The sequence below is a fragment of the Leucopleurus acutus genome, assembly GCF_964270905.1.
Source record: "Leucopleurus acutus genome assembly, chromosome: 13".
Classification (NCBI taxonomy): domain Eukaryota; kingdom Metazoa; phylum Chordata; class Mammalia; order Artiodactyla; family Delphinidae; genus Leucopleurus; species Leucopleurus acutus.
Window position 1 is genome coordinate 47471261 of NC_139155.1, and position 26794 is coordinate 47498054.

At 38.6% G+C, this 26794-nt stretch overlaps 1 protein-coding gene across 1 annotated transcript in view; it reads left to right on the forward strand.

Annotated features, from left to right (window-relative positions):
* The first annotated feature begins 7142 nt into the window (after positions 1 to 7142).
* CHST9 (carbohydrate sulfotransferase 9) overlaps positions 7143 to 26794 on the forward strand; it is a 235427-nt gene continuing 215775 nt past the window's right edge. The window contains exon 1 of the mRNA XM_082852828.1: positions 7143 to 7291. The gene's annotated coding sequence lies outside the window, so the exon portion shown is untranslated. The remainder of the gene's footprint in view (positions 7292 to 26794) is intronic.

The window sequence follows — 26794 nt, forward strand, 5'->3', positions numbered from 1 at the left end:
GGTCATCTCAATAGAGGCACAGAAAGCTTTCGACAAAATTCAACACCCATTTATGATAAAAACCCTCCATTAAGTAGACACAGAGGGAACTTACCTCAACGTAATAAAGGCCATATATGACAAACCCACAGCCAACATCGTCCTCAATGGTGAAAAACTGAAAGCATATCCACTAAGATCAGGAACAAGACAAGGTGGCCCACTCTCACCACTCTTATTCAACATAGTTTTGGAAGTTTTAGCCACAGCAATCAGAGAAGAAAAGGAAATAAAAGGAATCCAAATCGGAAAAGAAGAAGTAAAGCTGTCACTGTTTGCAGATGACATGATAATATACATAGAGAATCCTAAAGATGCTACCAGAAAACTACTAGAGCTAATCAATGAATTTGGTAAAGTAGCAAGATACAAAATTAATGTACAGAAATCTCTGGCATTCCTCTACACTAATGATGAAAAATCTGAAAGTGAAATCAAGAAAACACTCCCATTTACCATTGCAACAAAAATAATAAAATACCTAGGAATAAACCTACCTAAGGAGACAAAAGACCTGTATGCAGAAAATTATAAGACACTGATGAAAGCAATTAAAGATGATACAAACAGATGGAGAGATATACCATGTTCTTGGATTGGAAGAATCAACATTGTGAAAATGACTGTACTACCCAAAGCAATCTACAGATTCAATGCAATCCCTATCAAACTACCAATGGCATTTTTCACAGAACTAGGACAAAAAATTTCACAATTTGTATGGAAACACAAAAGACCCTGAATAGCCAAAGCAATCTTGAGAACGAAAAACGGAGCTGGAGGAATCAGGATCCCTGACTTCAGACTATACTACAAAGCTACAGTAATCAAGACAGTATGGTACTGGCACAAAAACAGAAATATAGATCAATGGAACAGGATAGAAAGCCCAGAGATAAACCCACGCACATATGGTCACCTTATCTTTGATAAAGGAGGCAGGAATATACAGTGGAGAAAGGACAGCCTCTTCAATAAGTGGTGCCTGGAAAACTGGACAGGTACATGTAAAAGTATGAGATTAGAACACTCCCTAACACCATACACAAAAATAAGCTCAAAATGGATTAAAGACCTAAATATAAGGCCAAAAACTATCAAACTCTTAGAGGAAAACATAGGCAGAACACTCTATGTCATAAACCACAGCAAGATCCTATTTGACCCACCTCCTAGAGAAATGGAAATAAAAACAAAAATAAACAAATGGGACCTAATGGAACTTCAAAGCTTTTGCACAGCAAAGGAAACCATAAACAAGACGAAAAGACAGCCCTCAGAATGGGAGAAAATATTTGCAAATGAAGCAACTGACAAAGGATTAACCTCCAAAATTTACAAGCAGCTCATGCAGCTCAATAACAAAAAAACAACCCAATCCAAAAATGGGCAGAAGACCTAAATAGACATTTCTCCAAAGAAGATATACAGAGTGCCAACAAACACATGAAAGAATGCTCAACATCATTAATCATTAGAGAAATGCAAATCAAAACTACAATGAGGTATCATCTCACACTGGTCAGAATGGCCATCATTAAAAAGTCTAGAAACAGTAAATGCTGGAGAGGGTGTGGAGAAAAGGGAACACTCTTGCACTGCTGGTGGGAATGTGAATTGGTTCAGCCACTATGGAGAACAGTATGGAGGTTCCTTAAAAAACTACAAATAGAGCTACCATATGACCCAGCGATCCCACTACTGGGCATATACCCTGAGAAAACCATAAGTCAAAAAGAGTCATGTACCAAAATGTTCATTGCAGCTCTAGTTACAATAGCCAGGACATGGAGACAACCTAAGTGTCCATCATCGGATGAATGGATAAAGAAGATGTGGCACATATATACAATGGAATATTACTCAGCCATAAAAAGAAATTGAGTTATTTGTAGTGAGGTGGGTGGACCTAGAGTCTGTCATACAGAGTGAAGTAAGTCAGAAAGAGAAAGACAAATACCATATGCTAACACATATATATGGAATCTAAGAAAAAAAAAATGTCGTGAAGAACCTAGGGGTAAGACAGGAATAAAGAAACAGACCTACTAGAGAATGGACTTGAGGATATGGGGAGGGGGAAGGGTAAGCTGTGACAAAGTGAGGGAGTTGCATGGACATATATACACTACCAAACGTAAAATAGATAGCTAGTGGGAAGCAGCCGCATAGCACAGGGAGATCAACTCGGTGCTTTGTGACCACCTAGAGGGGTGGGATAGGGAAGGTGGGAGGGAGGGAGATGCAAGAGGGAAGAGACATGGGGACATATGTATATGTATAACTGATTCACTTTGTTATAAAGCAGAAACTAGCCCACCTTTGTAAAGCAATTATACTCCAATAAAGATGTGAAAAAAAAGAAAATAAAAACCATCAAAGCTGTAAGATAGAATTTCTTTATACAGAGGCACATTTATAGTTCTACATGTTGTATGTTTCCAATTTAGATTTTTCTCCATATAAACACTGTTTTATAAAATTTTTATAAAATTTCATTGCTTAAGACTTAAAAGTGACTATTTGGAAAGGTTTTATTTTTGTTATTTTTTAAATGAAATTCATACTGTCTTAGTTTAAAAAATTATATACATAACTTCCCTAGTGACTTTGATTTTCCTAAAATAACTGTGAGCTGTTCTTATTCAACCAATCAATATATATTTATTGTCTTATTCTATTTACCAAGACTATTAGGTTCTGACTATTCTAATTTATTTGACCTTGAATCATTGCTTTACTTGGGCAGCAGAAAAATAATAATAATGGTAACACATTTTGTTTCATTTTTGTTTATAATTATATTTTAGTTTATCTGTTTGACCAATACTATCTTGTTCTCTATTTTAAAGTTTTTAATTCTTTAGGGATCTTAGTCCTTCCTCATTTACCATTAGTCCTGTGTTTTGTCCCATCATGCACTTTTTCCTTTTTCTTTTTCAATATTCTTCTGGACACTTAATTTGTGCTTTAGTTATATATATCTGGTCCTTGATAATTTTTCTTAATTTTTGAAGAAAATAATTTCTTCCCTAAAAAGTGTTAAAAGCAGAGCTCACAGAGCCAAATCTTTATTTCCCCATCTCTCAATAATTTTGAGCAACCTCAAACAGCAAACTTTGCTTTACAGTGCTGGGTATAGCGGGAAGTAAATAAATCATTATGCTTCCAGACCCCTCCTAGTCTGTAAAGTTTTAATGGTTTGTCTTTGTCCTATTTATCCCTAATATTAAAATGATAAGATGTTTTCTTCTGAAATTTCAGAGAGTAAGTGCTACTTTGTACCATACCACATCCTGCATCCTGTAGATCAACGTTGGATAACCAGTACCACAGTCCTCTAGTGTGCTCTCATTTTTGTTTTGAATTTCTTCTACTGAAGAAAAGCCAACCCCAGGCTTTTATTTTCTGATTAGAGTTCACTTTGGATGTCACTGTGCAGATCCATTGATCTGTGAAGTTGAATAATCATCGGAATAGCTTGATCAAAATAAGTGATCTTGATCAGACATCAGGGAAGTTTTGAATTTGGAAGGATCATCAGGGACCATCCATTCCCATGACCTCATGCACTACAGGTGATAAAAACTGAGCCCAGAGAGAACAGACTTGCCCAACTTCGTGGAAGCAAATCCAGTTGTCCAGTACTCTTTCCATGTCATCTCACTAGACTAAGCTTTTTAAAAATGGTTTTCAACCTCTTTTTCCTTAAGAATTATTTTTATTCCCCTCCCCCAACCCGAAAAGTCTGGATAAAGTGGTTTCTCTCATCTATTACAAGAGTCCTGCCATTCTGTCCTCTGGTTCAGTGGGGTAGCTTGTGTTCTCTTGATCGTGAATCAACATCGATGATGTTCTTTGATTATTTTTCTTGTTTTACTCCTGCTCTGCAGAATAAGAGCAAGAAAAGTTAAAGGGAAATTACAATAGCTTCTGGCCTATCCTCTGTGGACTCATGTAAAAATACTTCTTTCCAGGTAAATATATCTCTGCTTTCTCTCAACAAAACAGCTGGAGCTATAAATAAGATGATCTAGAGGTATTTGTAACCCCCATATGGCCTTGTACATTGTGCTTAATACATTTCAGCTGAATTATTATTTTGGCTATTTATTAAGGCAAATCATCATTTGAAACTGCATGGCTAAAGAAAAGCACAAACTCAAAAATAGCAAGAACGATCCCGTAATAGTGTTGTACTTGTACCTTAAAGTAGCTTTTTTATGTGCATAGAGACACCGGAAAAATATCCTTCCCTACTCTTTTCCTACACCTCTACCCCATCCTCCTCACACACAGCTTTCATAAACTATGAGCCCCTCACTTGGCTCATTCTTTTTTTTTTTTTTTTTTTTTGCGGTACGCGGGCCTCTCACTGTTGTGGCCTCTCCCGTTGCGGAGCACAGACTCCGGACGCGCAGGCTCAGCAGCCATGGCTCACGGGCCCAGCCGCTCCGCGGCATGTGGGATCTTCCCGGACCAGGGCACGAACCCGTGTCCCCTGCATCGGCAGGCGGACTCTCAACCACTGCGCCACCAGGGAAGCCCCACTTGGCTCATTCTTTATATTACAAGTTACACTATTTTCAAAGCGAGGTTTGCATTTCTTATACTTAATCCAATGATATCTGCAGTGTGTGTGTTTCACAAATAAACTTATGAATGATGAAGTCCTCTTTCTCCAAAGGCACTCTTGTCAACGAACGTACCTTGGGATTTGATGCAGAAACTTCTTCTATGACTATAATTGTTACCAACCTACACATTAAAGGATCAGTGATCTGTAAGCTTCATGCTTGCCCAGAAACAATCAATAGTTCAGCACTTTAAGAAATTCAAAGAACTAAACAAAATTAATACACTGGAGAGTTTAGAAACATGCTGTGAACCGATGTTTTAGAAATAATGCACTATGTAAAAATTAAACTAGTTTAACTACAAAATTTAAGAAGGTGCTATTTTCACTTATCCACGTAACTCTCATACTATGCCATAACCATGTCATCAAATGCCATGGGAATATACATCTTATACCGATGCTTTGTATGCTTTTTAAGGTGATTCTTTGATCCTTTATTCATCAGTGTTGAAAATTCACAAAATTCAATTTCCTTAGTCATTAAAATATTTTTAATGGGTTTGGACAAGGATTTAGGAATGGAAGACAGTTCACAGTTCAAAGTGTTTGATTTGCTATCATAGACAAATGAAATAGATTCTAAAGACTGGAAAATTCCACAGTGGACGGAAATGTCTAGAAGCACATCAATCAGGCAAATTCCATGAGAACTGACCTGACTGTGCCCAGTTTCCCCCATGAGCTACAAAAACTTTAAGAATTTAGAAACAACAGAGTTATAATGATATTCTTGCTTGACTCCTTTATTTTACAAATGAGAAGGTAGAGGCCACAAAAATTGTATGACTTGAAGTAGCCAAGAAGTAGAGTCCAGGTCTCCTGACCCCGGCTGGGATTTATTCACTGCTCAAGTGTAATAGATGGTTACAACCCCGAGAGCTCATAGAACATGGAATGACACCCGTGGGACCAAACCAAAAATGACTAAGTTAAATTGGTTAATTCATTCAATAAGCACTCATCCATTTCCAGTTAAATATAGCTCAGGGCCACTACCTTGTTTCTTTAAAACTCCAACAGCAGAAAAAGAGGTTCATTCTAGTGGTGAATAAGGCCTTCAGTGCAGTATCCGAGTTAAACGTTAATAACAAACAGCAGACATACAAAATTAAGATAAAACTTGTAACAAAAATCAGACTGTGTTTAAAAGAAACCAGAATCACGCAAACAAGTCCTATTACAGTATTTCTTCACGGAACCAAAGTGTACTACCACCAGATGTGTTCTTCCTAACCCACTTGTAAGAATAAGACCTACTGGGGCTTCCCTGGTGGCGCAGTGGTTGAGAGTCTGCCTGCCGATGCAGGGGACACGGGTTCGTGCCCCGGTCCGGGAGGATCCCACATGCCGCGGAGCGGCTGGGCCCGTGAGCCATTGGCCGCTGAACCTGCGCGTCCGGAGCCTGTGCTCCACAGCGGGAGAGGCCGCAACAGTGAGAGCCCCGCGTACCGCAAAAACAACAACAAAAAAAGACCTACTGATAAACGTAGAAGGTTGATAACATCTCCGTTTGAAAAAATATGTACTCTAATATAGCAATGAGGTAGGTTTAGACACTTACTACTTTTTAAAAAATTAGTTTTTCTTTGTTAACACATAGAAACTACCTGAATGCAAAGTAAGGAATCAAGGGTTATGCTAATTTTGTTTGCCCTAGTTTGGTCAAATTGTTGCTAGCATAATATTTGGAACTAATGTTTAGATTTCAACGAAGTTTCCTTTAACGATAAGGAAAAAAAAATCCGTCCTGACCTTGGTCTGCCAACTTCAGCTTGCTGGATTTTGAAAGGTGTGGCCTGAGAGAGCTACAAGGTCTTGGATTATTGTACAGGGCTTTTTTGGGAAGTCTTTGCCTTACACAAACCTGCTGCCAAACTCGCCTGTGGCGCATATATCCTTACTGGAATTTACTGACCTATTATTTCATATACAGATAGAGATATAGGTATAGATATAGATCTATCTATATAATAATATATATAAATAATAGATAAATCTGTCTGTAGAGCAAAAGAAATTCTAAGACTTTGGAGTCAGTGCTTGCTTGTCACAACCTACTAACCTATAGATTTCTCCTTCAGGTGTTTCTAGAACACTTGGGGAAGAATCTGAGACAGGGCAGAGGTGAAGAAGAGAAGGTGACTTAGGAGACAAACGCCGGAGATCACCACTCCCTGGACCAGGAGTGGGTGGCACCAGAGCCCTAGGGCTGGGAGGGAGGGCGAGTGGCCAGCAGAGGTAAGGCCAGAGAGTGACAGCCAGAGAGCGACAAAGGCGGAGACGGGGAGGCCGGCAGGCGGGCGCGCGGCTGAGGGGAGTGAGGGGTTGGTGGGGGAACCGGGGGGCGGAGCCGCGGGGCGGGGCGGCGGCGGGAGCGGGAGCGGCCGAGAGCCCAGGCGGCGACGCAGCCCCAGTCGGACGGGCGAGGGCGAGGGCGAGCGCCGGGCTCAGCGCCGCTCCAGCTCCGGCACCGCGCTCCTGCCCACCGCGCGGCCCGCGGCGGGCGGAGTCCGCGAGAGTTTGCCCCGGAGCTCGGGGAAGTTTCCCGCCGAAGCTCCGCTCCCGTGAAAGCAGTCCGTGCCGGCACCCTCAGCTCCCCTAGCCGCTCGCCAGGTAACCGCCGGGGGTCGGGGCGTGGGGGAGGGGGTCCGGGATTGGAGGGGCCGAGATTGCGGGGGCGCCGCTTGCACCCTCGGTAGGAGAGGGGTCTGGGTGGGCGGGGAAGCGCACCCTCACCTTTCCAGGTACTCCATCTCTGATGACTGCAGAAGGCATCTTCTCTTTCTACCCTAATCCCCTACCCCCCCCCATTTGAACCCACTCCCGTTCACTTTATTGATTGTGCTGAGGGGAAAGGGGGTCCGGGAGATGGAGGGGGTGCGAAGACTCGGAGAGGGGCGGCGGAGGAGGACGGGTGCCTGAACTCGGGAGCTACCTGTGCTGGATTCCTGAGCCCCGGCGGGGCGGGTCACCCTGCACCCCAGGATTCTGGTGCCAGCCCCCACTCGGGGCAAGCCAGCCGAGGTTGGAAAGAAGACATCAGGAGGAACGGTCTTGAGTTTCTGATGGCGGTTTATCAGGTCCTCCAGCGTGTTTGGCAGAAAGATGAGCATCTCTGCTGTGATGCCCCTTTTTGCATCGGTCCCAAACTCCGAGACCTCGCAGAGGCTCTTGCTGAGGCTGCGGGCCACGTGGGAGGGAAGTGCGGAGACTCGGAGCCCAGGTTCCATCCGGGCCGGGCAAGGGGGTTGGGGGTGCCCTGGGGAGGGGCCCGAGGTGGGTGGGAGAGAGTAGGAACTGCGTGGTTGCTTTGTTGCCGCAGCTGTTACTTTTGCACGGTTACCTGCTCCCGCTTCTGCCCCGTTTCAACATCCTGCCTATCAGCGTGTTTCTGTTAGGAGGCTAAAAGGTGTTATGTTTGATGTCTGTCAGCAGTTATTTCCAACTAAGTTCACAGGAGCGATGCTGGAGCGGCCGCTGGTTCTCCCTCCTCTTCCTGCAGGTCCACCCCCAACTCCCTCGCATCAGCAAACCTGTCCTGAACAGTTCCCAGGGTTTTCAAAGGGATAGGAAGTAAATCATACAGAGTGTGTGCTTGTGTGACTTTTCCCCCATTATGTTATCACGAGCAAATCAAAACACTGTGGATGTTTAATAGGACTCTCCTTTAGCAGTTTTTATAGTAATTAAGAGTATTATTTACCAGTATTTATTTTTCTTTAGTTTAAGCCCAAACATTGTGTTAACCTCTCTGTATACAGTTTTATCTGTGTTTGTCACTATTCCATTGGGTTTAAAGGACGTGGACTTATTTTAGACTGACATATATACACACCAAAATACAGTGTGACTGTAGTTAATATTTATCTGTCTTCCTAGTTCGGTGGCCTGGCACCTGCCAATTCCAGTACATAATTATAGTACAATATGCCTGTCTACCAAATTGAGAATAAGGAGATTGTCATTGCTTTTCATGGGCGAGAGTACCCTGGACTACCAGATTTTATGATTGCTCAGAGGGTTTTTAAGGCTTCAGTCAGCATGATTCAGATACACAGAACAAAATTACAGTTCTTCCCCATGTATCCAAAAAAGGATACAATACCCGGGCACTGGTAGTTGACTCATTATTGAGGAAAAATTTAAGTCCTCTCATCACACAGAAAACATTTTGATTGAATATAGTCAATAAGAAATAGCACACATTGAATGACCTGAGAAAACAAGAGGAATTTTCCTCTGGCCTCATTTGGGTTTTATCTCTTTTATTACAGTAGCATCCTCCAGAAAATGAGCCTTGCAGATAGTTGTTGGTCTGTAGTGACTACAACACCATATTTTTTAATACAGAGGCTTGCTGACAGTCCAAAAACATAAATGTTTTAAACCATTACCAACCATCTGTTCTCTCCCACTCAAAGCATAATGTTTTATTTTCACAGGTATCAAGACATACATCCTCACTTTAGACATTTCCATGAACATCCCAAAAGCTGTAATGGTATCTGATCTTGACCCAAGTTCAGCAACTGTTGTGTTTGGTTTATTACACTGTAAGCTCCTCTCCTTTTATTTTCAATGAAAGAAGAAATCAAAAAAGTTTTAAAGCCTTTGGCCAAGGCTGGTGTATACTCCATTGAAATCTGATTGCTCTTTTTTTCCCCCACCTTTTTGTTACCAGAGAGAAGCTGAGAGTTAGTGCAGCTGCAGGCTCCTCCTGATGGCATTCTTTCCCTTTCTTCCTGGTCACAAGGGTAGCATTTGGTGCTCTGATGCAGTGCATGAAACAGCCCCATGACTCCAGAAAATTAGTGTGGTTTGCAGAAGAATGTAACATCTTCCCAGGAAGAATTGACAAAATGGGAGACTAACTTAATATTCTAACCCCCAAATTAAGTAGACCTAAGACATACACGTTCTTTCCCGCACAAACATTCGGTATGCGTAATATAGGGTATTATATAAGATACGAGTAAAATGTCTATCTACATAGTATCTTTATATTTGTGTTTGGGAATCTAGATGAATTTGTATATAATCGGCAGATAGACACACACCCTTCATTGTGTTCATGTTGTCATTAAAGCAAGATTTGAGGTTTTGAGTCCTCCCCCCATCCAGAATGCTTTCCCATTTGGGAATGTCTGCTTTATCTGGAACTGCAATGTTAGGATATTTTTATCACTTAAAATTAAGTCACCTAATAAAAATATTGTTCCTTCAGTGTGGCCAGAACGTTGGGAAATTCTTTTTACTCAAATCTGGGTGTCCCAAAGCACTTCCGTATTTTTAAGGAAAAAGATACTGGCAATCTCGCTCACACTTTGCAAATAATGGATATGTACTTGAAGATTATCACGAACCAAAGAAAGGTGGGGCTTCTGTCTTCTTACCTGTTACACTGCTCTATACTGCCCTTGCCTTGAAGGCACAAGGGTCTCCTTACTTGCTGCCAGGATAGCATTGAAAAGAATGAACCCAAGCTATGGATAATTTTGAAAGTAAAGTTGCATTTTAAAATATGGTCTAATTTAAACCTTTGGAAAAACATAAGGATGCGATTTTTCTGTGTACTAAAAACGAATTATTGAGGGGAGACAGTTTCATCAAGTATAGGAAGCACTCTGAATTATTCATGTTAATGAGAGGAATAGAGGCAAAGATAATCCAAAATCATGGTTATTTACGAAGTCATTTGTGTTTGTCTTTGGAATGTATTACACGTTTGATTTGAAAACGATTTTCATTGTTATTGTGGGCAAGTTGCCTTTCTAATTATTTGGTTTTGTTTAGGTTAATTTTTAAATGAGCTTGCATATCTCAAACACCAAAACTGATTTATGGGGTGGTGGGGCATGTGGGCAGCCTGCCCAGAAACGAGCTGGGTGACAGAAATGAGCAAACCTGGTATGAAAACTTTGAAGTAAATTATATATAACTCCCAGAGAGGTAATCAAGACTGGATTCTATACCTACTTAATGAACTTGTGTTAAGGATTAGATGTGTTCCTGGAAAAATAAAAGTCCTTCGATCAAAATTGGAGAAATTCAGTCCCACTTTGCATATAACAGAGGTGATTAATATGTTTTTGAAAAGATGATAGTGCGGGGTGCTTCTGAAAACCAAATAGGAATATTCTAACTTTTAAGTCTTTTTTTGTTTGTTTGTTTGTTTTTGTCTTATTAAATGGAAGTTTTTAAGCATGAGGTTTTCCTAAAGCATACACATGTGTATGTGTTACGGTGATACTCCTAAGCCTTATTTCTATATGTATGTTTCTAAAACGAAAACAGCAAGTTGCCATCAGAATATCGGGTTTGGTCCATTTGCTCTCCGCACCTAGGCTCCAAATCAAGTTTTATCAAAAAGAAGCTCTCAAGTATCTATTGTTACCAAGGACCTGGTTAGATAAAATAGCTGAAGTTCAGCAAGACTGCCAACTTAACAGATTTCTATTGTGTTTTTCAAAAGCTCCAGGGCAAAATTCGTTGTCGATGAAATAGTTACTTGGACAAGAAGTTGATTCACAGCATAGCACTTGTTCTTGAACACCTTGTCTGTGGTCAGTGTTCAGTTGTGTATAGATTTTGTTGAACTGTTATTTCTGTGGACTATTAGAATTTAGAAGACCTCTGTGGAGAAGGTTAGAGCTACCAAAAATATATGATTGGAAAGGCAGAGAGATAAAATCATTTTTATTTCAAGAATTCAAAGCAAAAAAGAAAACTGTGACTTTTACGACAGGGAGCAGAATGGTGCTAGAAAAGTAGATGTCCCCTTCAGATTGGTGACTGTTCTCATAATAAATGTGCTCACTCCATAAAGTGAAGGGGGACTTCTTTTTTGAGGAAACATTTTTGTAGTTTTATAAGACATGGCATTTTTAAAGACTTGACTAGACTGAGTACTTAAAAAATATATTGTGGTTGGAAATATAATTGCTACCCACAGGATATATTTTATATACATTTATTAAAGGAATCAGTTTCTTCTGATCAGCGCCTAAGTCTTAGAATCAAAATTATGCATTTTGTGATAGAGCTGGAAAGGACCTTAAAAGTAATTTATTCCAATGCCCTTATTTTACAGTTAAGGAAATGGGGGCCCACAGTGATCCCAGTGAGCTGCTAAAGGTCACACCGGTGGTTAGTGGCAAAGTAGATACTAGAAACCTGATCTGTGCGACTCCTTATGCAGCTCCCTTGACTTAAGTTGGGTAGCTGGATGGGGGAGTTAACTCCTTCTAGCCATGATGGTATCAGCTGTACACGATAGTCATGAAATGAAGTGGTACAGAGGTACACGCAGGAGGCTTGTGGTTTTCCTGTCTTCTGTCATTCGCTGTGGACCAAACTGTGGTTCTCAACCCTCTTAGACTCTGTCCTCTTCTTAATAACAAATATTTTGTGTCACCCCCTTAGTATCTTGAAATGTAATTAATCAATAATATAATCACTGAATATATCTGTCATGAAAAGGAACAATAGAATAAAATTAATTTTTAGTACAATGTGCATTTCACTATGCTAATGTTTGGGGGTGATTTCACTGGAACACATAGTAAAGAAGTCAGGGGCTTCCCTGGTGGCGCAGTGGTTGGGAGTCCGCCTGTCGATGCGGGGGACGCGGGTTCGTGCCCCGGTCCGGGAGGATCCCACATGCCGCGGAGCCGCTGGGCCCGTGAGCCATGGCCACTGAGCCTGCGCGTCCGGAGCCTGTGCTCCGCGGCGGCAGGGGCCGTGACAGTGGGAGGCCCGCGTACCGCAAAAAAAAAAAAAAAAAAAAAAAAGAAGTCAGAAGCTTGCTTGTGTGTACATACTCTATAACAAATAAAATTGGATTTAAGACAGGAACGTCAGAAGACATTCCATATAGGAAGTACAGGAAAATGAAAGGAGAATAGACTAAAAGTAGTATTAGGATAATTACAAACCAGACATTTGTATTTGGAAAGAAGGAAATGATGGTAATCATTGTAGGGAAGATATGCCAAAGTCAAGTTATAGAAAGGCGGAGTGGAGAGAACGTGGAAATATGATATTTTGCAAATGAGAGAGTAAATACTATCAATATAGTCTCACCAAAATCCCCAGACTGCTTTATGCAGCATTTTCCTGTTGTTAATAGTGTGAACTCTGCTTCAAGGGACTCTGCAGGCTACCCACCATATCATCAATAATAACAAATAAAATATTTCCATGGTGGAACTTACTGACAGTGCTGATGCTGCCTTTTCCAGTTTATTTTCTATTAATGTTGTAGTCTGTTAATTCTAGATTTAAGAGAAGGACTATACAAAATCGTTGACTTATTCGCCACAGCAACCTTGTTGTAAACCACTGGACTTTGTGGTGGAAATTCTTAGAAAATGCTTATATACCGGATTCTACAGGTTGATATTCATTATAGGTTTAGTTCAGGGGACACTGCACGTTGTTTGGGATATTTGGGAAAGTTCTTCACCAAAAAAGCCACTAGAAACCAATAGAACTCCCCTCCCTTAATGATTGTGACAAAACTGAGCCTCCCCAATCCTTTGCAAAATATTCTCTAGGGGCTGTCTGGCCCTGGTGAGAGTCAGGGCTAGATAAACAAGATTTTTTTTTAATTGTTATTTATTTATTTTTTTATTAAAATATAGTCGATTTACTATGTTGTGGTAGTAATAACCTATACGGGAAAAGAATCTGAAAAAGAATAGATATAGACAGACAAGATTTTTATGATGACGTGGGTTGTTTTTCATGCCCCTATGCAATCCTTACTTCTTTTAAGTGGGACCATCCCAGTTGTCCGCTGGTCTCTGCATTCAGTGGACCAGTATTACAAATTTCGCTGCCCATCAAACTCAAGCTCATGTTCTGATCTTTTTCTCTTTCTCACCTTTATAAAAATTTACTACTTCTTCCTTATTTCTCCTAGGAATCTATCTTTCATGGATGACTATGAGTGTTGACAAACGAATGTGCAAGCTGGATAATATTTCAGTTCTTGCAGGCCTTACTTAACCTTGTGCATATCTCCAGAAAGCATCGAAGGCTTTTATGTACAGAGACAATGTATACATGCACACATATGTATGTATATGCATGTATATGTATAGATGTACATGTTTTCTGTGTCTACGTCCATATATACATACATAATCTCAGGCACCAAAAAAACAGGAAAAGGAGGCATCAATTGAGATTATATCATCAATGCCCTTGAAATAGGCTTATGCAAAGAACTGCACGGGTCCAATACTGGAAGTTGCACCATGAAACGTAATGCTGTGAAGTATGTTCTTAGCAGAGGCCAAAATCTGTTACGAATGCAAATAAACTGTTGTATTAGAATGTTTTTGTGTTACTTGAATTAAGTGTGTCCTGTGCTGGCATATGGGAGTTGGAGGGGGAGAGGTATAGACAACTCTGTTGTCTGTCTCAGATGTATTTAGTCTGTGCGCTGTTGCCACACTAAAAACACACCAACATGTCTTCTCTTTGCATAATATATAGTATTTGCAGAGGAATTAGAGGGTTTTGAAGATTGCCCATATACACAACCTATATATGGGCAAGAGAGTATATAGAGTATAGGATCCCAGAAGCAAGGAGGAAATTGAGAGCGAAACTCAAATTTTCTTACTTATAATGGTTTGTTTACTAGACCATAATGTAAGACCTGCTCTTGGGAACCGAGTTATTATAAAATGTCATTTCAGTATTAGCTGCGGCAAGCATCTTGAATTTACTAAACTGTAAGGAAGATTTTTTTTCTTAGATTACTTTCCACAGTGGGTCCACCTAAGATGTCTTTTATAACATCATATGACTTACTCTTTTTTCTTATTCTTTTTAAAGAAAGAAGATTTTTAATGTAAACTCTTTTTAAAATTTTATTTATTTATTTATTTAATTTTTGACTGCGTTGGGTCTCCGTTGCTGCGCGTGGGCTCTCTCTAGTTGCAGCGAGCGGGGGCTGCCCTTCCTTGCGGTGCGTGGGCTTCTTATTGTGGCGGCTTCTCTTGTTGTGGAGCATGGGCTCTAGGCTCATGGGCTTCAGTAGTTGTGGTTTGCAATTAAGATTGAAGTCACAGTATGTCTCTGTGTGTGTGTGTGTGTGTGTGTGTGTGCGTGCGCGTGTATGGAAATAACCAATTGCTTTGACATAATCATAAGATTCTCTACATAGAAGAACATGTTTTACCCAATCAAGAGAGGCAGGTTTTCATACAAAAAGGATGCAGCAATTGTACAGAACACAATTTGATCTATGATTGTTTTGTTGTGTATTGCTCATTCTTACTGGAAGCTTCTTGGTCAATTGAATGGCCCAGCATTCAACCTCAGACTGACCCCAAACTTGATTTGGTCCACTTTTGTTACAATTTCTAATAAGAGTCTAGTGGAGCAATGGGAATTGAGGGAAGATAATATTGAGGGTGTTGGATTGTGGAGGTGATAAGGAAAATAAGGCGCTTCTCTCATTTGAGCAGCGCAAAGATCTATATAGGCAGTGAAATTTTATTGGAATATCTGCCTTTTCTTGTTACGCTTTTTACTCTTGCATGGAATAGAGGCAAAGATTGTGAAAGTAAAGCCCTTCTTCCTCTTTGTACCGTTAACAATGCCACACAAGAGAAAACCTTCTTTGTCAGAATAAACAGATATGAGACATTCCAGTCATAGTGCCTCCTTTTTCCATAGGACCTCAATACTCCCCTAAACTGAAATCCGAAACACTAAAGAATGTAGGTATGAAAGGGAAAAATACACCCAGTTAGTGTAGTAATGTAGTAAAAGAAATGTCAGAAGCTTCTATTGGATACACACGAAAATGGAGAACGGAATAAGACAACTTTGTCAATTCAAATGAAGAACGTAAGTCTTACTACAGCATTAGTTTCAGGAGCGAGAAGCTCAAAGCTCACTTAGCTTTGTGATCATTTCTGTTGTCTTTTTTGTCACCAAGGGGGTTAGAGCTGTGATCCAAAGTTACAGGTTACTTTAAGCAAATACTGTCTGTGAAGATTTAGATAAAATGATGACGTTGATCGTATACTTTCAAAAAGAAGTTTCAAAATTAAAATGTGGACACAAATTTTTAGAAACATATCTCTAAATAAATTTGATTTTTCCACAGCACCCTTGGACAGTAGATTAGAATGAGGGTAGTTTCCTCCCTCCCCCGCAAAATCAATTTTCTCAATGTATTAAAATATGTGCAGGTGTTAGTGACATTATTGGACTAAAAGTAGTAACTACCAACACTCTTTTACCTTCTAATATTTGCACTTTATTTTCAATTAGGAATTTTTACCATCAGAGGATGAGATTCTATCACTGTGACAGGGTTGGCATTCAGCTGGGTGCACTGATGTGGTCTTACTGGTTATTTGTGGCTGGAGCCCAAGTTGTACAGATTATTAAATATTTTAAATATTAATTCTGTACTTACATGATCACTTTTGTGACTTCAATATGGATAGATACATAGCTCTCACTTGCTAAATGTGTGTGTGTGTGTATATATATATATATATATATATATATATATATATGTATGTATATCTCACTTGGTAAAATGTCTAGCAAGGTCATATTTTCAGATTTTGCAGATCAGGAAATTATAACAGCATTTAGAATAGAAATGGATTTGCAAATTACTGAACTCTCAATTAGCAGAGGTTGTTCTTCTAGTACCTTAGAACTTTAGTTCACTTTGACTTTTCCCAACATACGTACACCACATACTGTCCAATAAGATTCCTTGAAATTACTGGTGTATGTTTTATTCAGAGCACTCTACAGAACATGATTATGGCTCAGAAAGTCTCTCTAAATTCTCCACTTGTAGAGCCAGCTCTGTGCTTGGTATTTGTTCTTGTCAGTCTTAAACATCAAATGAAACATGTCAGAATCAAACTTGTGATCTCTGCCCATCTCACCTCAACCTCCAGGATTCCCCAGCTCCCGATCCGGATTTTATCTTTGACATTTCCTCTCCATCCACCGCATATCAAAGCCCTCACCCCGTCACTGATGTTACCCGTCTACCTTAGGGCATCACCCGCGTCTCAACTTTCACCATCCATTGTATGAGGGCTACTACAGGGCTTTTATAACTCGTCCTCTGGCATCTGATGTTGCTCCCCCTCCAAATCCATCCTCCAATAAGGTGAGAGGAGCCTTTTCAAAATGCAAATATGACAACTATCACCCCTTCAGCTACACATGCCACTTAAATGGATTACCGCTGCTTTAAGATAAAGACCAAAGCTGTGCACCTGATTTTTTGAAACCCAGCAAGGCTCCTCCAGTCTCATCTCTTTTGGTAGCTCCAGTCCTTCCTTCTACTTCAGCTGCCTGGCTTTCTTCCAGTTGCTCTGACTCTCCCGGCTCTCTCCCATCGTCACACCTGTAAACGCAGGTACCCAAACATTGCCTAGTGAACTCTTAGTTAAACCTCAGATATCAACCCAAATGTCACTTCCTCAAATGAGCCATGTTGTCCCCCTAGACTGAGCCAAATTCCCTTATAATACACACACACACACACACATCTTTGTATGCATACATGTATCTGTACTTGTGTATCTATATCCCTCATCACAGCTAGTTGCAGATTCACATTTATTTGTGTAACTGTTTAATTAATCCTAGGGGAGGGACCTGTGTAGTTTTCTTGGTCCTTATATTCCTGGAAGATACCATAGTGCCCACTCAGAGTGGGGGTGTAATAAGTATTTGTTGAATAAATGTTGATTTGGGCATCCTGTCTTTAACCCCGAATGTGCACATGCATACACATATACTACACACAAACACACACATCCACCCACACATTCTAAGATAGATAAATAAATAAATAAATAAATTACTTGGAAGTTACAAGGCTCCATTTTTTACTTTCTTTGTGACCTCTCCAAATATCACACTCCTGTTTCTTCAGTTTCTCTTCCCTATCAGTGATTCATTCAGAGGTGACTTCAGCAGTGCTACATTTGCTTAGAGAGTGAGGTTGGTCTATTGAAATTTTTACCAAAAAAAAAAAAGAAGTCCAGGCATTTCTTTACATTATTTCGTCTGACATGTGAAATCACTTGATAAATTCAGGAATCTTAAAAGGCTTTACTATATCAGGGATTTATGCTCTGCTGTTTGTGCATATTTTGGCATTAGTCAGTGATCTAAGATTATACTACATTGGAGAAAAAAAAAAGAAAATCCTTTAGAAGTTTTCTATTTGTATGATTTCCATATAGAGATAAAAGAAATGAAGGAGAACAAATTAAAGTAAGAATAAATAGATGAATTTGAAAGAGTAACATAAAAATCTATGTTATAAATGAAAAGTCTATAGTTTTAAGAATTGCACAAAGGCTTCAAACTATGGCTAAAAGTTAAGGAAGCAACCTATCATACTGACTGGCACTTACTATGTTCTAGGCACTATTCTAATTATTTGTTCCTAAATTCAAATTACCTCATTAAAATTGAGTTAGTCTCCTTTTTATTTAAAGCCTTCGTGGTTGAACTAGTGTAGGGGAGAATCTGCTAAGCCTGGCACATTTTGTGCCAGAAAACAAGGAATTGTTCAAAAGGTGGTGGAGACACATCAGAAGGACATAAGAGCCAGATTTCAGGAATACCCACTGACTCAACTTGGGATCATTTGAACATAAAAAGTAATAATGTATGTTATGGATTACAGCACATTAATAAGAAGAGCATCCATGAGCCCACAGTGTGTGTAGTATGCAGACGGGGGCAGGTAGAAGGAAAAGCTCTGTTTCACTGAAGAGTACAAGCCAATGAATAAAAGAAAGGATAGAACTATAAAGTCACTTTTTGTGACTACTATTACAAAGGATAATCCACCACTGGGTGAATGGTTGATGGGGACAGGATAGTCACACTAACTCTACCTGTCAGCCCACAGATTGCCTATTAGTTACAAAGAGGGGAAGTCCCTTTACAGGACGATATCTGGCACCAGCATAACCAAGCGACCACACTTGCCGTCACCAATAGTGGACAAACTGACATTGTGTACCTCTTGATACACACGTGAAGTAGGACAATCCCCTCTGAAGTTATTTTGCCAGAAATGATTCTCCTGAATCTAATCTTGAGGAAACAATCAGACAGAGCCATATTGGTAGATATTCTTCAATATAACTCACCGGGACACTTCAAAAATGTCAATGTCACTCAAAAAAATCCTGGAAAACTGTTCAGTATTAAAAGACTAGAAGGAATGGCAACTAACTGAAAGATATACTTCCTGATTAGATTCTGGATGAGAAAAAAAAACTATAAAGGATAATATTGGGACAATTGGAAGGACTCTGGGCTATAAGATCATATACAGCATTACACCCACGTTAAATTTTCTAATCATACTGGAGTCATGTAAGAGAATGTGTTTTGGGAGAGACGATATACTTAAAAGTATTTAGAGATGAAGTCTCAGAATCTCTGCCATTTTCTTTCACGTGGTTTGGCAAAAAAAAAAAAATTTTTTTAATATGGGAAAGAGAAAAAAAATGTGGCAAAATGTTAACACTTGTTTAATCTAGATAAAGATTGTATAATATTACTGCTAATTTTCTGTAGACGTGTTCCAAAATAAAAATTGGGTAAAATATTCTGTGATTTCAAACTAACTATCCAATAGTTGCAATCATTGTCACATTGTATTGAAGTGAGCTTGTGCGCTTGAAAGTGGTTTCATTGGTCAATTAGTAAAGTGTCCTCTCCAGAGTATCTAAATATCTTCAGCCAGCATTCCATAATACTCACTAATTTATATTTAAACACTTAAGAAAAAGCCATCCTTAAAAATTATGTTGTAGGCAGTAGAGGAGACAATACCTAATAGTGTACTGTCAGTAAATATTAGATGAAGTAATATTTTCCCCGTTGTTCAGTTATATATGAGAACTTTTCAACATGTGAAATTTTATAGGGAAATTAGGCAACTTGGCAATACGTTTTTTCTTCTTCCATGTCTTTGCTTAACATTTGGTGCTTGCCTATAAAACAAAGTGTAAGATTACTGATGATTTTCACGGAAAGATCCACAACATAGCAGAATGCAGTGTGCAGTGTAGAATAGATCTGGCCAAGGCTCCAATGAGATTTAGGATCCAGTGTGATTCTCAACTGTACATCATCTAGAAGGCAGGCAAGCACTATCAGTACTTGTGTATTAGAAACAGGTACTTAAAAGCCTAATACCGTAGATTTACAAATATCAGAAAACAGAGCTCTCTGTTAGGTCAAAAGTGAGAGTCGATTCCATATGAAGCACAAAGTGAAAGAGATTAAATTTTTAAAAAGTTACAAAATTTGTAATAAAAAATTATCTCTTTGGAAAAATTTCAATTTCAAAATAAGTATTTAAAATATTCCTTCTACCATTTAAGTGTATGATGTAGTATTTGCAGTCAGGTCCCTGTAAGAATACTTTGCATGAATACTTTTCTGATAACATTTAGGGCTGCTTCGATATGTACCTTTCACTTATCCAGAACAAGTGGAGCAGTGCTTCTCGATATATGATAAAAAAGGAACTTCTAGATCTTCTTGTATCTTAAGGTACAATAAACCAAAGGTAAGATTATTAATAGAACTCTTTCCCCTTATTTTCATATGTTAGTTCATAAATTATTATAAATTATAATAAGAGAAGAGGTTTGAGTTTTTGAGAAATCTGAAGGAACCAGTTTCTTGATACTGCCAGGTTATACTGTCTTGAAGCTAAATTTCGCTATGTTAGGAAGTTAAACTTCATCTTCAGCTTATATTAAGACAGACAAGTAGTTTAAACTTGGAATTGTTTTTAATAAGGGAAAAATAGTAAATTATTATGGGGAGAGAGTTGGTTCTTAAAAAAGTCTTGATTATCTTCAGATAGAGGTAATAATAGCTTTAGTTCTTATACCCATTGTCCCACCACACACACCTCCACCCCAAGCTACTCGTATACATGTCAGTACTTATACAATGGATACCCATACTACTGTAAGGGGGACAGAATTTTAAGACGTGAGAACTGGGTAAAATTGAATTTTGTGATCTCATTAATATATTTTAATATATTGTTAATATATTTTTATTTCATATTTTTAAAAAAATTTCTAAGACCATTAACAATGTAAGTTAAAAGTTTGAATTTATAGCAATAGGAGAAGTGAACTTTCATATAGAATTTGGGTTTAAAAGTGAACAGCTATGTGAACAATTTGTGTAGGTAATTATTAGCTGGAAGCTGTTTGTACTCTAAGTTTATTGAATATACACATATGATAATAAGACTTTGCTCAAATAGAACCTTTTGATAATAAATACACGTGAAAGGTTGTGCTGTGGGGAATAATTCTAGATATTATAAGTATATTGAATTCCCTGCACACAGAATGCAGAACCCTCGACCAAGTATGTAACTATTTTTCATTCATGAAAAATAGGTCATTTTACCTAAACTCTCAGAAAGGATCAGTGTAACAAACAATGGAAAATGGTGTTGTTCTATTTATACATATATTCCAAACAGCAATCGCAGAAGAAATAGCAAAGGGGAGCCCTATATCCTGTCACCAGTAGTGAGCTAAACTACGCTGAAAATCAGTTATCAGAAACAAATAAATACCTAATCATTACCTGAGAAGTCTTCCCTGTCATTGTGTATTGGAATCCCTGATTGTTTGCTTTTGTAGGATCTACTCACCTGCTTAGAAAACGTACTTTAGCAGTAAAATAAAATATAGAAGAGCTGAGTTCTTTTTATGAACCTTGTACATTTATAACACTTCATGGAACTGTACACTCCCCCATCAGTTTTACTGTATGCTAACAAAAATAAAATGAAGTATCCTTCCAGTTCCCTTCCCTCATTAAGATTTTTTGTTACGTTTTTATTATTATGCCCTATTACCTATTTCCATATTTAAATGAAATCAGTGCTCAGAATCAGTCCTTTCATGCCTGTTTCCTTTTCTGCGCTACCCTGACTTATTTCGTGGATTGCCAGATTTCACTATCAAGGAGTTTATTCTAGGAGGGCTCGTGTGCACTATACTTCCTGAATTTTTTCTTTCCTGATCCTCATTCCCCACCCCCTTTTCCCTTGCCCAGCACGGATGTCTTTCGTCCATAATCCATTTTCTGATCTGCTTTTCATTTTTCAAGGGGGCTGGCAATGTGGAATGGCAGGAGCTGGTGTAGTGGGCAGTCTGCAGCTCCAGTATGGGTCTTGTCTAGAATACCATCTCTCACCATGCTTGTTCTACTTACCCTCGAGTTTAAACAGTCAAGCCCCTAACTCAGTGCTGTGATTTAGCAATCATGGCTTTCCTCCCATTGTCTCCAATGGTACACTCAGCTGGGAGACCAGTCCATAGCTAGTAAAATTAGAAGGTGGGTGTGTTATTTTCTCCAGCCTACCATCCCCAGTCATTCTGACTTTGAGTAGGGAAGTTTCACATTCCCTAGAACCTACTTGTACCCTCAGTGTCACTGTGCCAATCTAAGGTTGGGGACAGCCTGTTGGGACTATGATATTATTTTTAGGAAAGTTTATATCCACCTCAAGGTTTGAGAGCATATGTGAATTCTCATCATCCTCTCGTTTCTCTCTAGATTTACAGAATTTAGCAGATATGCCGTGCAGTTAGTGGTTTGAAGTTGTGGTTCTTTCCTTGTTTAATTGAAGATGGAGTACTTTTTCACTAGTTTTTAATAGAGTTTATTTTTTAGAGCAGTTTTAGGTTCACAGAAATATGAGTAGAAGATACAGAGATTTCTCATATACCCTCTGCCCTCCCACCCCCCCAGCCTTCCTTGTTATCAACTTCCTCCACCAGAGTGGTACACTTGTTACAACTGATGAACCTACTTTGACACATCAACATCACCTAAAGTCCATAGTTTACATTATGGTTTACTCTTGTCCTGTGTATTCTGTGGGTTTGGACAGATTTTAAATGACATGTATCTACCATTATAGTATCATACGGAGTGATTTCACTGCACTGGTGAAGGACATACCTCCCTCTCCTCCAACCCCTATCAACCATAGATCTTTTTACTTGTCTCGATACTTTTATCTTTCAACAATGTCACAAAATTGAAATATTACAGAATGTAGCTTTTTCACATTAGCTTCTTCCACTTAGTAACATGCATGTAAGTTTCCTCCATGTCTTTTCATGGCTTGATAGTTCATGTCTTTTCAGCCCTGAATTATGTTCCAGTGTCTGGGTGTACTACAATTTATTTAGCCATTCACCTGGTGAAGAACATCTTGGTTGCTTCCAAATTTTGGCAGCTATGAATAAGCCTGCTTGAAACATCCATGGGAACGTTTTTATGTAGACGTTAAGTTTTCAGTTCCTTTGAGTAAATGCCAAGGAGCATGATTGCTAGGTTGTATGTAAGGGTATATTTAGTTTTGTAAGAAACTATCAAACTGCCTTCTGAAGTGATGGTATCATTTTGCATTCCTGCCAGCAGTGAAGGAGAATACCTGTGCTCCACATTCTCACCAGCCTTTGGTGTTGTCAATGTTCTGCACTTTAGCCATTCTGATAGGTGTATAGTGGTACCTCATTGTTTTAATCTGCATTTCCCTGATGACATATGATGTGGAGCACCTCTTCATATGCTTATTTGCCATCTGTATATCTTCTTTGTTGAGGTGCCTGTTAAGATCTTTGGCCCTTTTTTTTTTTTTTTTTTTTGGTACGCGGGCCTCTCACTGTTGTGGCCTCTCCCATTGCGGAGCATAGGCTCCGGACGCACAGGCTCAGCGGCCATGGCTCACGGGCCCAGCCACTCCGCGTCTTTGGCCCATTTTTTAATTGAGCTGTTTGCTCTCTTATTGTTGAGTTTTAAGAATTCTTTGTATATTTTAGATAATAGTCTTTTATCAGATATATATTTTTTGAAAATATTTTATCCCAGTCTGTGACTTGTCTTTTCAGTCTCATGACAGTGTCATTTGCAGAGGAAAATTTTGTAATTTTAATGAAATCCAGCTTATCGATTCTTTCTTTCATGAATCATACCTTTTGTGTTGGATCTAAAAGCCATCACCAAACTGAAGGTCACCTAGATTTTCTCAAGTTGTCTTCTAGGAGTTTTATAGTTTTACATTTTACATTTAAGTCTGTGATCCATTTTGAGTTAACTTTTGTGAGGGGAGTAATTTCTGTGTCTAGATTAATTTGTTTGCATGTCGATGTTCAGTTTATTCCAGCACCATTTGTTGAAGAGACTGTCTTTGCTTCATTGTATTTCCTCTGCTTCTTTGTCAAAGAACAGTTGACTGTATTAATGGGGGTCTACTTCTGGGCTTTCTGTTTTATTCCATTCACCAATTAAAAAATTTTTTTTCACCAATACCACAATGTCTTGATTACTGTATCTTTATATTATATTATGTCTTGAAGTTGGGTAATGTCACAGTTCTCCAACTTTGTTCTTCAATATTGTGTTAACTATTCTGGGTCTTTTGCCTCTCCATATAAACTTTAGAATGAGTTTGTTGATATCCGCAACAAAATAACTCGCTGGGATTTTAGTTGGAATTGCATTAATCCATAGGCAAGTTGAGAAGAACTGACATCTTGGCAGTGTTGAGTCTTCCTATCCATGGACATGGACTATCTCTCCATTTATTTAGTTCTTTATATTCTTTCATCAGAATTTTGCAGTTTTCTTCATATGCATCTTGCATATGTTTTGTTACCTAAGTATTTAATTGGGGGGTGCTAATGTAAATTGTATTCTGTTTTTAATTTCAAAGTCTGCTTTTTCATTGCTGATATATAGTACAGCAATTGACTTTAGTATATTAACCTTGTATCCAACGACCTTACTATAATCACTTATTAATTCCAGGAGAGTTTTTTTGGCAGTTCTTTCAGATTTTCTACATACACAATCATGTCATCTGTGAATAATGATGATTTTACTTCTTCCTTCCTAATCTGTATACCTTTTATTTCCTTTCCTTGTCTTACTGCGTTAACCAGGACTTCCAGTATGATGTTGAAAAGCAGTGGTGAAAGGAGACATCCTTGCCTTGTTCCTGATCTTACTGGGAAAGCTTCAAGTTTCTAACTTATGTTAGCCATAGGTCTTGTGTATATTTCTTTATCAAGTTGAGGAAGTTCTTTATTCCTAGTTTACTGAGAATTTTTCATCATGAATGAGTGTTGGAGTTTGCCAAATGCTTTTTCTGCATCTGTTGGTATACTCTTGTGATATTTCTTTTTCTGTCTGTTTATATGATAGGTTGCATTAATTGATTTTTGAATGTTGAATCAGCCTTACATACATGGGATGCATCCACTTGTCATGGAATATAATTCTTTTTATACATTGTTGGATATGATTTGCTAATATTTTGTTGAATATTTTCACATCTATGTTCATGAGAGATATTGGTCTGTAATTTTTTTGTAATGTCTTTGTTTAGTTTTGGTATTAGGTTAGTACTGACCTCAAAGACTGAGTAAGAGATTATTTCCTCTGCTTCTATCTTCTGAAAGATAATGTAGAGAACTGGTATAATTTTTTCCTTTAATGTTTCGTAGAATTCACCAGTGAACCCATCTGAACCTGGTACTTTCTGTTTTGTAAGGTTATTAATTATTAATGCAATTTCTTTCCTGGATATAGACCTATTCATGTGTCTATTTCTTCTTGTGTGAATTTAGACAGATTCTGTCTTTCAAAGAATTGGTCCATTTCCTCTAAGTTATCAAATTTGTAGGCATATAGCTGTTCATAAGATTCCTTTATTATCCTTTGAATTTCCATGGAATAGGTACTGTTGTCCCCTCTTTTATTTCCAGTAATAGCAATATGTGTCCTCTCTTTTTTTCTTGATTAGTCTGGCTAGGGACTTATTGCTTTTATTAGTTTTTTCAAAGAACCAGCTGTGGTTTTGTTGATTTTCTATCTTGATTTCTTGTTTTCAATTTCAATTCTAATTTTTATTATCTCTCTTCTGCTTACCCTGGAATTTATTTGTTCTTCTTTTTCTAGTTTCTTAAGGTAGGAGCTTAGACAATTGATTTTAGATAAAATATGCATTCAATGCTATAAATACCCCTCATCTCACAAATATTGATATTATGATTTCATTTTCATTTAGTTCAAAATATTTTAAAATTACTTGAGATTTCTTCTTTGACACATGTGTTATTTACAGGTGTGTTGTTTAGTTTCCAAGTATTTCAGGATTTTCCAGATATCTTTCTGTTGTTGATTTCTGGTTTGATTTCATTGTGATCGGAGAGCAGACATTTTATGATTTCTAGTCTTTTAAACTTTTTAATGCCTGTTTTATGGCCTGGAATATTTTCTATCTTGGTAAATGTTTGTGTGAGTTTGAGAAGAGTGTGTCTTTTTGCTGTTGTTGGATAAAGTAGTATAGAGGTCCATTATATCCAGTTGATGGATGGTATTGTTGAGTTCAACTATGTCTTACTAATTTTCTGCCTGCTGGATTTGTCCATTTCTGGTAGAGGGGTGTTGAGATCTCCAACTATAATAGCAGATTCATCTGTTTTTGTTACAGTTCTATCAATTTTTGCCTCCCATAGTTTGACACTCTCTTGTTAGACACATACACATTAAGATTTATGTCTTCTTAGAGAACTAACCCCTTTATCATTATGTAATGTTCCTGTCTATCTCTGATAACTTTCCTTGCTGTAAAGTCAAAAACAACCTAATTGAATCGTCTGCTTAAGGTTCCACAAGGCTGCAATTAAGCAGTTGGCTGGGCCCCATTTTTCATCTGAAGCCCAGGGTCTTCTTTCAGGCCCGTTGAGTTTATGGGCAGAATTCTGTTCCTTACAGCAATAGGTCTGAGAGCCTCAGCTCTTAGACACCATCCCTCTCCAAAGGAAGTTCACAGCTAGCTTTTTGCCTCTTCAAGGCCAGTAGGAGAGCATCTCTAACGTCAGGGAAGTCCTGGACCCTCTTTTAAGTCAGGCCCACCCAGGATGCTTTTATTTTACTTTATTTTATTTTGGTTATCTTTTTCTTTGTGTACAACATGATGATTTGATGTACATATACATTGTGAGATGATTACCACAATCACATTAA